The sequence below is a fragment of the Anas platyrhynchos genome, chromosome 3, assembly GCF_047663525.1.
Source record: "Anas platyrhynchos isolate ZD024472 breed Pekin duck chromosome 3, IASCAAS_PekinDuck_T2T, whole genome shotgun sequence".
Classification (NCBI taxonomy): domain Eukaryota; kingdom Metazoa; phylum Chordata; class Aves; order Anseriformes; family Anatidae; genus Anas; species Anas platyrhynchos.
This window is the reverse complement of record NC_092589.1, coordinates 1,065,964-1,076,981: the sequence shown is the minus strand read 5'-3', so window position 1 is coordinate 1,076,981 and position 11,018 is coordinate 1,065,964. Positions and strand designations below refer to the sequence as shown.

The following is an 11,018-nucleotide window of genomic DNA, read 5'->3' as shown; positions in this document are numbered from 1 at the left end:
ACACCCAGAGCGCTGCCCCCGGCTGCAACTGCGCATGCGCGGCCACCGCCCATGGCCATGAGGGGGTGTGGGGGGGGGGGGTGGAGGCTCCCAGTGCGCATGCGCCTGGCAGCCCCGCTCGGTGCGCACGCAGAGGGCAGTGGGGCGGGGCGGGGCGGTTCCAGACCCGGGGGTTGCGGGTTCGAGTCCCGGGGCGGACACGTTTCTTCGCCGTGACACCCCGTTATTGCCATAACTAATACCGGGGCCCAAAGAGGCAGAAATACAGCTGCAGCCATCCCATCCGTGTGTGGTTAGGTAGCAATACCTGGGAACAAATCATGTCTAACCTGCGGTGTGATGTTGCTCACGGAGGCTGGTTTTCCATTATATGTTATCACGGTTACCTCTGTCTGCACCGGTTAACGCGAAAACGCCCAGCAATGTTTCTCAGGCGCTCAAATTTTGCTCGAATTTTGCAAATTTTAGCTGACAGAGCTGCAGCTCGCGAAACGCTGCCTCTGGGGGGCGGCAGTGTTTTAGAGATGAAACTGAAGTGTTTTTTGGTGGTGGTTCCTTCCCCCTCCGTCCTGCAAGATGGCATGGCAGAGAAATTATTTTCTGGTTTCTCATGTAGGTCCTCGTGTAGTCCTTCTTATAAGCTGCCTATATGGACTAGTCTATAAAGTATTTCTGCTAGAAACATGAGGAATATGTGACTGCAACGTGAGTATCCAAATGAGGTAACTCCATGCAAAAAAAGGGGATGTTAACTCCCTGTATAATCAGCTAATTAAGAGGCGGGCTGTTTCAATATATGCATAATATAGTGGACAGTAAGGCTATCCAGAATTTAATTCTTGGCTCTTAAGGCATCTGGAAAGTTGAATTTGTGAAATCAGATCTTAAATTTCAGCATGAACAGACGAACAGTTCAAACAAACAAAAAAGCAAAAAACAAAATGTGATCTTAAAGTCAGAAGTTTAACCATGAAACTTCTCTAGAAGTCTGTACTGATGTAACTGTTAATAAGCACTGTAAAAAATACTGTTATTTTTGACTGGTCAGTATACTTCTAAGGACCTGGCTGACATCATGAAGAATACACATAAGTACATTCAATTTTTTGTATTTTTAAGCATTATAGGTTTCACCCATTTTATATGCATGCATGTGTATGTGTATGTACATGAATGATCATTGTGGTGTCAGAAAAAACTCAGTGTTTATAAAGTTTTTCTAATGAATAGCAGAATCCATGCCAAGTGTACAAATGCTGCACATTTGTTGCAGGAAGCACGGCCGAAAGCACGACAGACACACAGTAGAGTCAGATCATGCTCCATTTTATTGCCCGAATAGCCTAACTTTTATAGAGAACTTAACAGGGGTGGACAGTGTTTCACACAAGATTATTGGTCAAAAGCACTCAGACAAACAACTGCAAGAAAACAACCCCACCTGCAAGAAAACAACCCCCTTGTGATTAGCAGTCACATAGACCTTGTCCTTGAAGCCAGCTACTGGTAACAATATTTTTCTGAATCCCTCAATTGGGCGATGTGGGAACACTGTCATGGGAACTTCTCATAGTTGCCCTGGTAGCTTGGTTTGCTCAGCTACAGCAAGCCATGGGATTTTTGCTGTTTCAAGAAATCCCTCAACAATTCCCCCTTCTTCTTTTGAGCAAACCAAGCCCGACACAGCAGTTTTACAAGTGACTCTATAGCTGTACTTACAACACACAACGATGATTACCACCACCATAAACCAAATCCTTAATCCCCTTGTGACTAAACCCAGCAACCATCTACACCTTGTTTCAAACAAGTCAGTGAACCATTGATTGAAAGGATTGATACCATACTGAATCTTTCTCATATGCTCTTTCAGGAAAGTAATGGATTTGTGAATTGGCTCATTATGATCAGAAAGGTTTAAACAGTACATTCCCTTAAAGTCCTCACACCCATTCCTTTGAGCCAAAAGCAAGATGTCAATAGCAGCTTGACCCTGTAAAAGCAGATGTCGCAGACTATTTTGATCTGGTAACATCTCCTCAAGTATCTCTGTCGTGGCATAGGCTTGCCTCTCGGCCCAGCATTCCAATTTTTCTAAGTTGTTACGTGCGGCCGCAGATGCCACTCCAGGCACTGAAATTGCTAATGCCGCTCTAGCTGCAACCCCACACAATTCAACATTATCATTGCAATCCGATGCAAGCAATGCCCATTTATGTCTGGTGATCTCACGCAACTGTAGCAAGCTAGGAGCAAATACAATGAGTTTATCTAAGTAACATGGACATCTGATAGCATTTGCAGGGATGCCTTGCCAGGCCCCATCCCCACAAATCACAAGCACATCAGGAGGTAAGGCCAAAGCCGTACACTTGTTCCAAACACTGTAGTTGTTACCCCTTGTCTCCATGCTACAAACCCCTAAACCCTGCTTAACAGCATCATTGTAATCACAGGTGTTATTTGTGTTTTTGTACCAGTATGGCCCTTTCCCGGTTCCTGTAGCAGGATTCACCTGATAGCCACGGCTACGTTCACATTTGTAGCCACCTTTCAGGTTGATACAGATTTGACTACAGATACCAGGGTTTTGACATTCATCAATATCTCCACAGTTTCTCTTGTCTACAAACTCAAACCCAGCTGGACAGTCACATTCATGTATGTTGCATTCCTTCAGGGGCTCATCACCCCAGTCCTTGCAGTCTCTCTGCTGGTTACACACTTTATTGATATCTATGCATTCTCCACTTCTGCACTTGAATTTGCCAGGTCCTGAGCACTGAATAACATCGTTACAGTTTGCTTCATCAGTGCCATCCAGACAGTCTCTCACACCACTGCACTGCCTACTCCCATGGACACAGTTCCCATCTTCACATCTGAACTGGTCTGGCCTGCAGGTCTGAGAAGGGCAGTTAATTTCATCACTTCCATCCTTGCAATCAGGATCTCTGTTACAGTCTTTTTCACCATCACATTTCCAGGACACCAGGATACACTGGGTTGACTGAGGACCACAGCTGATTTCATTTACCTGGCATGTTCTCATATAACACAGATCAGCAATCTCATCAGACCCATTTTCACAGTCCGGATCCCCATCACACTGCCATCTGTTTGGCACACACTGACCACTGTTGCACACAAAGTCAGATTCAGCACACGTCTTCTTCACACAAGCACTCTCATCACTGCCATCTGAGCAGTCTTCACATTTTGCTCTAGCACTGTCGGCAGCAGTGCACAAGCAGGTGAGGGCGAGCAGCAGGCAGAATGCCCCACAGCGCGGCAGTGCCTGCCGCCGCCCTGCACCTATGTCACTTATACTACTCCTATTACCCGTGCTGTCAGTGTCAGTGGCATCCTCCTGGTACCGTTTCTGTCTTTGCCGCCCCTTACTCTCCCCCTTTTCTTTTTGCCACTGACCATTCACCACAAATGGATGAGACACATTATTACTAGTTAGGAAAGAGAGTGTAACGTCTGCTATACGGCTGCAGGCAGTGCCAGCTGCAATCCTAGAAGCTGTTTGTGAACGAGCCTGCTGGTGGTCATTTGGCAGTGTAATCCGCGTCTCTGCACTCCTGCCCTGCAATAGAGCTAAATCGTTATTAATAGTCCGTAGAATGAGGCAACCCCACGGAATGTTATCCAGAAACATAGTTATAACACCGATCTGGGGACGAATAGTCTTTTTTGCATTGCAAGATAAACCTCTTATAAAAAGAATGCCAAAGAGAAGCAGCACAGCCGCCGCTGCCTCCATGGTTACGTCAGACAGGCTGCAGGGTCCTGATGTCCGCCCCTCTGCTCTGTGCCGACTCGCCACACGGTGAGGGTCGGCTGCCGTTGTCCACTGATGCCTCTGGTCTCCCGTAGCAACTCGATCTCGGATGTCCCGCATCGCACCGTGATCACGTCAATTTCCCGCGGCCCTCCGCAATTCCACGTCCCGCCGCGACTCCGTTTCCCGCGGCCCTCCGCAACTCCACGTCTCGCCGCAAAACCCCGTGTCCCACCGTTTTCCGCGTCTCTCAGCGGGAGTACCGCGTCTCACCGTGAGGCCTGTGTACCGTGTTTCCGGGCCGGTGTCCGGTCTGCTGAAGCGCCGGTCGGATGGGCGCTCCGAAGTCCCGACGGCGCGGCGAGATCGCGGCGCCGCTGGTCCCGGCGCCGCCGGTCCCGGCGCCGCTGGTCTCCTGGTCTACCTGCGTTCGGATGTGCCGGCGCCGCTGGTGTCCCGCTGCGCTGCGATGTTTGCCCCGGCGCCGCTGCGATGTCCGTGCTCGGCTGCGATGTCCTGCTCCAGTGCGATGTCTGTTCAGGTCCTGTTCAGGTCTCAGCCTGTTCGGGCGCCATATGTTGCAGGAAGCACGGCCGAAAGCACGACAGACACCAGTAGAGTCAGATCATGCTCCATTTTATTGCCCGAATAGCCTAACTTTTATAGAGAACTTAACAGGGGTGGACAGTGTTTCACACAAGATTATTGGTCAAAAGCACTCAGACAAACAACTGCAAGAAAACAACCCCACCTGCAAGAAAACAACCCCCTTGTGATTAGCAGTCACATAGACCTTGTCCTTGAAGCCAGCTACTGGTAACAATATTTTTCTGAATCCCTCAATTGGGCGATGTGGGAACACTGTCATGGGAACTTCTCATAGTTGCCCTGGTAGCTTGGTTTGCTCAGCTACAGCAAGCCATGGGATTTTTGCTGTTTCAAGAAATCCCTCAACACACATTCTCTTCTGCAAGGAGTTTTATAAATCCCCAAAAGCTGTAGGTTAGTGTAAGGTTTGAACAGTGCAGTTCATATAGTGGGCTCTTTCATAGTAGTTTTAGGAAACTACTGTTCTCAAGATAGATATGAATGCTTAGCAGTTTTATTGCTTCAGGTGTTCCATTTCAAATGAAAATTAGTAATAAACCTAAAGGGAATAGATTGTGGGAGAGTTAAAGTTTATAGTTTAGGTAATTGCTACGGTGTGTGAATTAGTAAAAAAAAAAAAAAAAAAAAAAAAAAAAAGTAATTGCTGTATGTATAAAGAGCCCACAGTGGTGGCTCTATGTTACCTACATGTTTATATCTGGAATTTTAGATCAGCATTTGGCACTTGTCAAGTGTTTAGTCACTTCATGAGCCTTAGTTGGTGGTCAGACAGCTCCGTTTGCATTGGAGTTGAGGCTTGTCTGATATGTGTGAGGTCTAGCTGGGGTCTATTCCCCCATCGTAGCTGAAAACAGCCTCCAAAAGGCTGTAAAGCAGGGTAGTGGATATTTTTAGAGTGGATAACATGGGAACCTTTCAGCTTTAATTCAGTGATACAGAATATTTAACACTTAAGTCTTTCCTAAAATACTTACTAATTCAGCTTTTCAGATTCTTTTATTTGTTAAAAACTATAGGGCTTGCAAAGCACACCATTATTTTAATGCTCATGTTGAGCAGTATGTAAAGCTTAGTGCTCGTGCAGTACATTAGTGAGGTTTCTTTCCACACATGCAGGCTTCTCAGCTCTGCCTCATCGTGGTGGTACTGCTCTCATTAGTAGGGATAAACATAAAGTCTGAAAGGTTGGCTCGTTTGCTAAGCTAGTTAAGTTTCTTATGTTTGGTGAGAGACTTCCAACAAGTTCTATACACGGTAGTGTGTTTTTTAGACATTAAACATTTAACATTAAAGGCAGGTAACAGCCCCTTCCTGCAGACTGAGTGGTGCTAACTTAAGGTGTGTGGCAGTCAGAGGTGGGTACAAGTTGATGCCATGTGGTAAAATTGTATACATGTATATGCCATTGGCAGTTCTTCTGACTGGTTACTAAGGTTCTGTAAGCCAAATTCTATAATCATCAATCATCTGTTGTTTGCATATGTCTTAAGGAGGGCAGTCATTTTTCTTTGTCATTGTGATAACTGCTTAGTTCTCAAAAAAGGAAGGAAAGACAGAGAGCTTTATTATTATTATTATTACTATTATTATTATTATTTGAATTTGAATTGCTGTCCAGCCAGAGACATGGGTGCAGAGGGAGTTTGTCTGTCAGATGCCATTTAGAGAGCTCTGGTACATAAATTAGAGTGGAGAGATCAGAATGAGCCTCGATACTACTTCATTTATTTGATCACAGTGTGGGGAGAATTGAGACTTTGAAGCCAGTTTCTATGTGTTCAGATGGAGAATAAAACCATGAGAAGAAAAAGAGTAGAGCTCTCTCCTGGGTATAGAAAACTGGCAGGCTGTGACAAAGTGAGAGCTCTCAAAACCTTCCTATCAAACCTCAAACTTGGACCTGTCATTTTCTGGATGGCCAGTTTCCTGCCAGCCCACCTATTAGGTCATTAGAGATTGGAGGTATGTCCCTTCTAGGCCCTGGGTAGACTACCAGAGGGGCAGTGTCTAGCATCAAATGAACGTAGCTGCTCATTTTTGAAGCAGTAAGGACCTAGTGTCAGAAACTGGTTTTGTTATTTGAGCCAGGTTCTACTGACTGCATATGATTGACTCCAAGCCTGGACAGATATTCTCTCCACTTGAATACGTCTTTTACCAGAGCATAACAATCACTTAACAATCAATTAACAATCGACCTCATCGCAGTCTACAACTTCCTAGTAAGGGGGTGTCGAGAGGCAGGAGACCTTTTCTCCATTAACACCAGCGACAGGACCCGCGGGAACGGGGTTAAGCTGAGGCAGGGGAAGTTTAGGCTTGACATCAGGAGGGGGTTCTTCACAGAGAGGGTGGTTGCACACTGGAACAGGCTCCCCAGGGAAGTGGTCACTGCACCGAGCCTGTCTGAATTTAAGAAGAGATTGGACTGTGCACTTAGTCACATGGGCTGAACTTTTGGGTAGACCTGTGCGGTGTCAAGAGTTGGACTTGATGATCCTTAAGGGTCCCTTCCAACTCAGGATATTCTATGATTCTATGAATTTACGCTGACATACTTCTCAATTTTTATGTTTTTCCACCTGTAGATTGCATCTCACTGTAGGTTGCATTTTAGTCTCCTAATTTATTCCCTGATTTTTATTTTTATTTTTGTACCACCTCATTAGTGAATGTAGAAGAAAATGCATACTAGCTGGGCTGCATCCGGAAGTGCAAACCAAAGTGCTAGAGATAGCATGAATGTAGGAAAAACACACTTTATTGTCTTAATGAAGAAAAATAAGCTTTAAACTGACTTTAAATATGTCATAAGACTTCATGGTATTAGAAAACATGCTAAAACAGGCTGAAAAAACTATTATGAATCTCTCGTTTTCCAATACATTCTTAGACCAAATCCTTTGAGATTCAGAGCTATTGTCCTCACTTTAATGTGACCTTCTTTAATGCAACCTTATAATACCTTGAATATACATCTCTATGAGCCTGTGATAATATTAAACAATCATAAAGTCAATTGTTTTATAACTATTACATTATGAATTCTTTGTGTTTGTGGTACACTGAAAATTTGTTCATTGATCTTTTGCTTAATTCTACAGATACTTTTCTTACTACAGCCTGCATACAGAATGTTCTTTAAATGAGCACAGAATGTGCTTCAGGTAATTTAAAGGCTTCCTGGCTATCTTAAAAATTATATTGATTTTCACCTTGAATATTCACCTGTCCTTTATTTTTAGAGATATACAGGGAATGTGGGAGGGGAAGTGCGCCTTTTCCCCTTTTTTTTTTGTCACTCAGCACAAGGACAGTTATTGCCCAGCAATAACAGTATGTTCCATTTAGAGTCCAAAGCACTAATATCATTACTTTTTCTCTAGCTTTGATGTAAAAAAGATCCTGATTGTGGTTACAGAATCATAATCCTTCAGTATTTATTTTGAGGAGCTGTGAAGCCAACTTTTAACTGCCTTTGTATTCTACAGCTTTTTGTTTACAGCCTTTCTTCCTCTCTTTTTTCAATCTTATTTTTAGAAAAAATAGAATAATGTCGCTGATAAGAGAAACGTAGCAGTCTTTCAGGCAAGTAAGAATAACCAGTATTAAACAAAAGGTAGAAAATCAGAAAACTATTGGCTAAAAGCTGCTATCTTGAAATGAGACTTGTTTGTTTTCAATAAGTAATTTTCTTATTTCTCTTCAAGAATGAAAGATTCTCAGTGAAAGCTAGTAGTTAAAATTAATATCCACTTGATGTGAAAATGGAACAAACATCAGAAGGACCAAGCATTTTGCTTGGCTAAAGAAACTGCAGTTCTCAAGGTAGGATAATAATTCTAAGTGAAAAATTTTCGTTTTTAAATACTTTTAATATTTCACTTTTAGAATTTGCATTTGCTTTCAAAAAGCAAATGTGGTTGGATTAGAAGGGTGTAAACTTGTACGTTCTCGTTTATTTTTAAAAGTGTTAACTTATGATTTTTTTATTTTTATTTTTGAACAGAGGAGGAATTTATCTATGTTGGGAATTTGTTAATAGATAATTGATGTATACAATGGATATGCATATACCATTTGGATTTTTTTTCTACTGTAGCTTCACGCAATTTTTGGCATTGTAATCTTTCAAGATGTCAATGCTTCTTTATACATTTCATGCGCTTATATGTAAAGTATGTTTAAATAAGCCACTGTTTTCAGTAGATCCTGCTTTTTCAGTGAAACTCTCGTTTTGAATATTGTGGTTGTCAGAATTCTGAAGCAGCAATGCAATAAAAGAAGTTGTATAAGATCTTTTATATACAGAAACCTAGATGTACACTTTGCATATATGTACAAGTGCTTTTCTCTGGTTACAGTGTTTGCAGTCTAGTGCTAGTAATCTTTACTATGAAAGGACTTTCTATTTTTAATCCTTTAGATAATTTTTCTTTATAAAGAAATATAATTAAAAGTGACTTTATTGCGAACAGTTTTGAAGTGCTGAAATTACACATGCTGCCTATTTTTCAAAGCCTGTTACTGCTAATGAGTTTTTTATCATTATTCTGCAAAGAATGGTGATGTTATGAATTGGTATGTTATATTGTCAACAAGCATTGTTTTTGAAGAAAAGGTTTGAAGATATTCAAAACTATCACTGTTGCAACAAATCTATTGCTTTCTTTTAAATAGTTGCGCCATCCATTACAGTCCTTTGAATTCTGACAGTAATTCAGGCAAACAGGAGGAACCAAAGACCAGATGATGCTTGTGTAGCAGGCATTTTTCTGTTCATTGCCAAGTGCACAGTTCACTGTTCGGTCACCTGTGTCGGCTGGTTTAGTGCCTTTAATGCAGTTCTCTGCATGCTCCCTATTCTATAAAGCTTACTTGGGGACTTCAGACATGGCCTGTCTTATTATTCCCTAAGGAAGGGTAAGGCCTTTACTGTCCAGCTGGAAGGATCACTAATTAGAGCCCTTGCTTTGGCACAGAGTGTGTCAAGCCTGCAAGCCTTCCTGCTGGGATCAATGGCATTCATGTTTGCTTTCATGAATGCACAATGGACAGGGATCTTGGCAAAGAACTGCCTATTTAGCTTGTGCTGAGAAGCTGAGTCTTCACAACATTTTAAAGTAATTGTAGAGGTAGAAAGGGAGCTATAAGAATACACCCTTATTATTCTGCTCAAAAAAAAAAAAAAAAAAAAAAAAAAAAAAAGAAGAAGAAAAGTATTCTCTCTAACGAGAATCCAATCCGCAGTCAAAACCCAGCATATATTTTTGCCCACGTAATGCTCGTAAAGAAATTTAGAGTCATTACTCCTCTATGCTTGCAACTTTCTGAGAATTTAGGATACATTTGTATTTTAACCATCTATAAAAATTTAAAACTTACCTTGCAGTAAATGCAAACTCTGTAAGCAATATGATTAATTCAGACTATGTGTGAGGTGTTGCCATTAATAAATAATGGTTATTGGCAGGGCAAATGCTTCATTTAATTCTTTGTTTTTTTCCTCTTTCCCTTTAGAGACAGGTATGTTTCTGCAAAGGGGGTAAGATTTTTAAAATGAGCTTGTTTTGGCATGTATTTTTCATGGAAATACAGACCTGGGTCTGTATTCTGGAGTGTCTCTTCAGGGGTCACCCAAATACACCATGAATATTATTTACCAGTAAAACAGCTTGACCGTGGCAACTGCCAGGTGCCCACCTAGCCTCCTCCAGCCTCCCACACCCTGTCCTTGACAGGGCAGGGTGGAAAAGCTCCTAACCTGTGATAAGAACATGGAAATCACCAATTACCATCATGGCCAAAAAACCCTTGACTAGGGGAAATTTATTATAGTTTATTGTAAAGTAAAAATAGAGAAGCGTGGTGAGAAACAAAACAAAAACAGCTGCCCCTCACCTGCTCCTTCTTCCCAGGCTCAACTTCACTCCCAACTCTTCCACCTCAGCACCCTGAGCCCTGAATGGTGTGAGAGGCTGGCAGTGGAGGTTGTGGTCTCTTCGTAACAGGTAGCCTCTGTCACTCCTTCCTCCTAACAAGTTCCCCTTTCTCCCTGGCTGCCATTCTTCAAGAACGCTCCAGTGGGGTGCAGTCCTCCAGCAGCAGACTGCTCAGGCATGGGCCCAACTTGGGCCACAGTTCTGCCAAAAAAACACCTGTGTGGGCTCTCCATGGGCAGCAGCATTTTTCAGAGCACAACCAACTGCTGCAGGGGCCTCCGTGGTCTGCAGGAGGACTGCTTCACTGTGGTCTTCTCCACAGTCTGGAGGGCAATCTCTGCCAAAACCTTGCCTCATAAACCCAACACAGTGTGGTAGATACTGGATGCCTTCACTTTATGTTCTTTTATCATTAGAAATAATGGATTTTTTAAAATAAACTTTAGAATAAAAATTTGAGCATGATGTTAATATAATAAAGGATGCTAGCCCCAGTAAATGAAATGTTATCTAATTGTATTTCACAGAATCACAGAATTTCTAGGTTGGAAGAGACCTCAAGATCATCGAGTCCAACCTCTAACCTAACACTAACAGTCCCCACTAAACCATATCCCTAAGCTCTACATCTAAACGTCTTTTGAAGACTTCCAGGGATGGTGACTCCACCACCTTCCTGG

General features: G+C 42.7%; 1 long non-coding RNA gene across 1 annotated transcript; it reads left to right on the top strand.

Annotated features, from left to right (window-relative positions):
• Positions 1–88: 88 nt before the first annotated feature.
• On the top strand, positions 89–8,350 carry LOC140002065 (uncharacterized). The gene is made up of 3 exons (XR_011807912.1): positions 89–705; positions 7,501–7,563; positions 8,107–8,350. It is a non-coding gene; the product is annotated as an uncharacterized lncRNA (long non-coding RNA).
• The last annotated feature ends 2,668 nt before the right edge of the window (positions 8,351–11,018 follow it).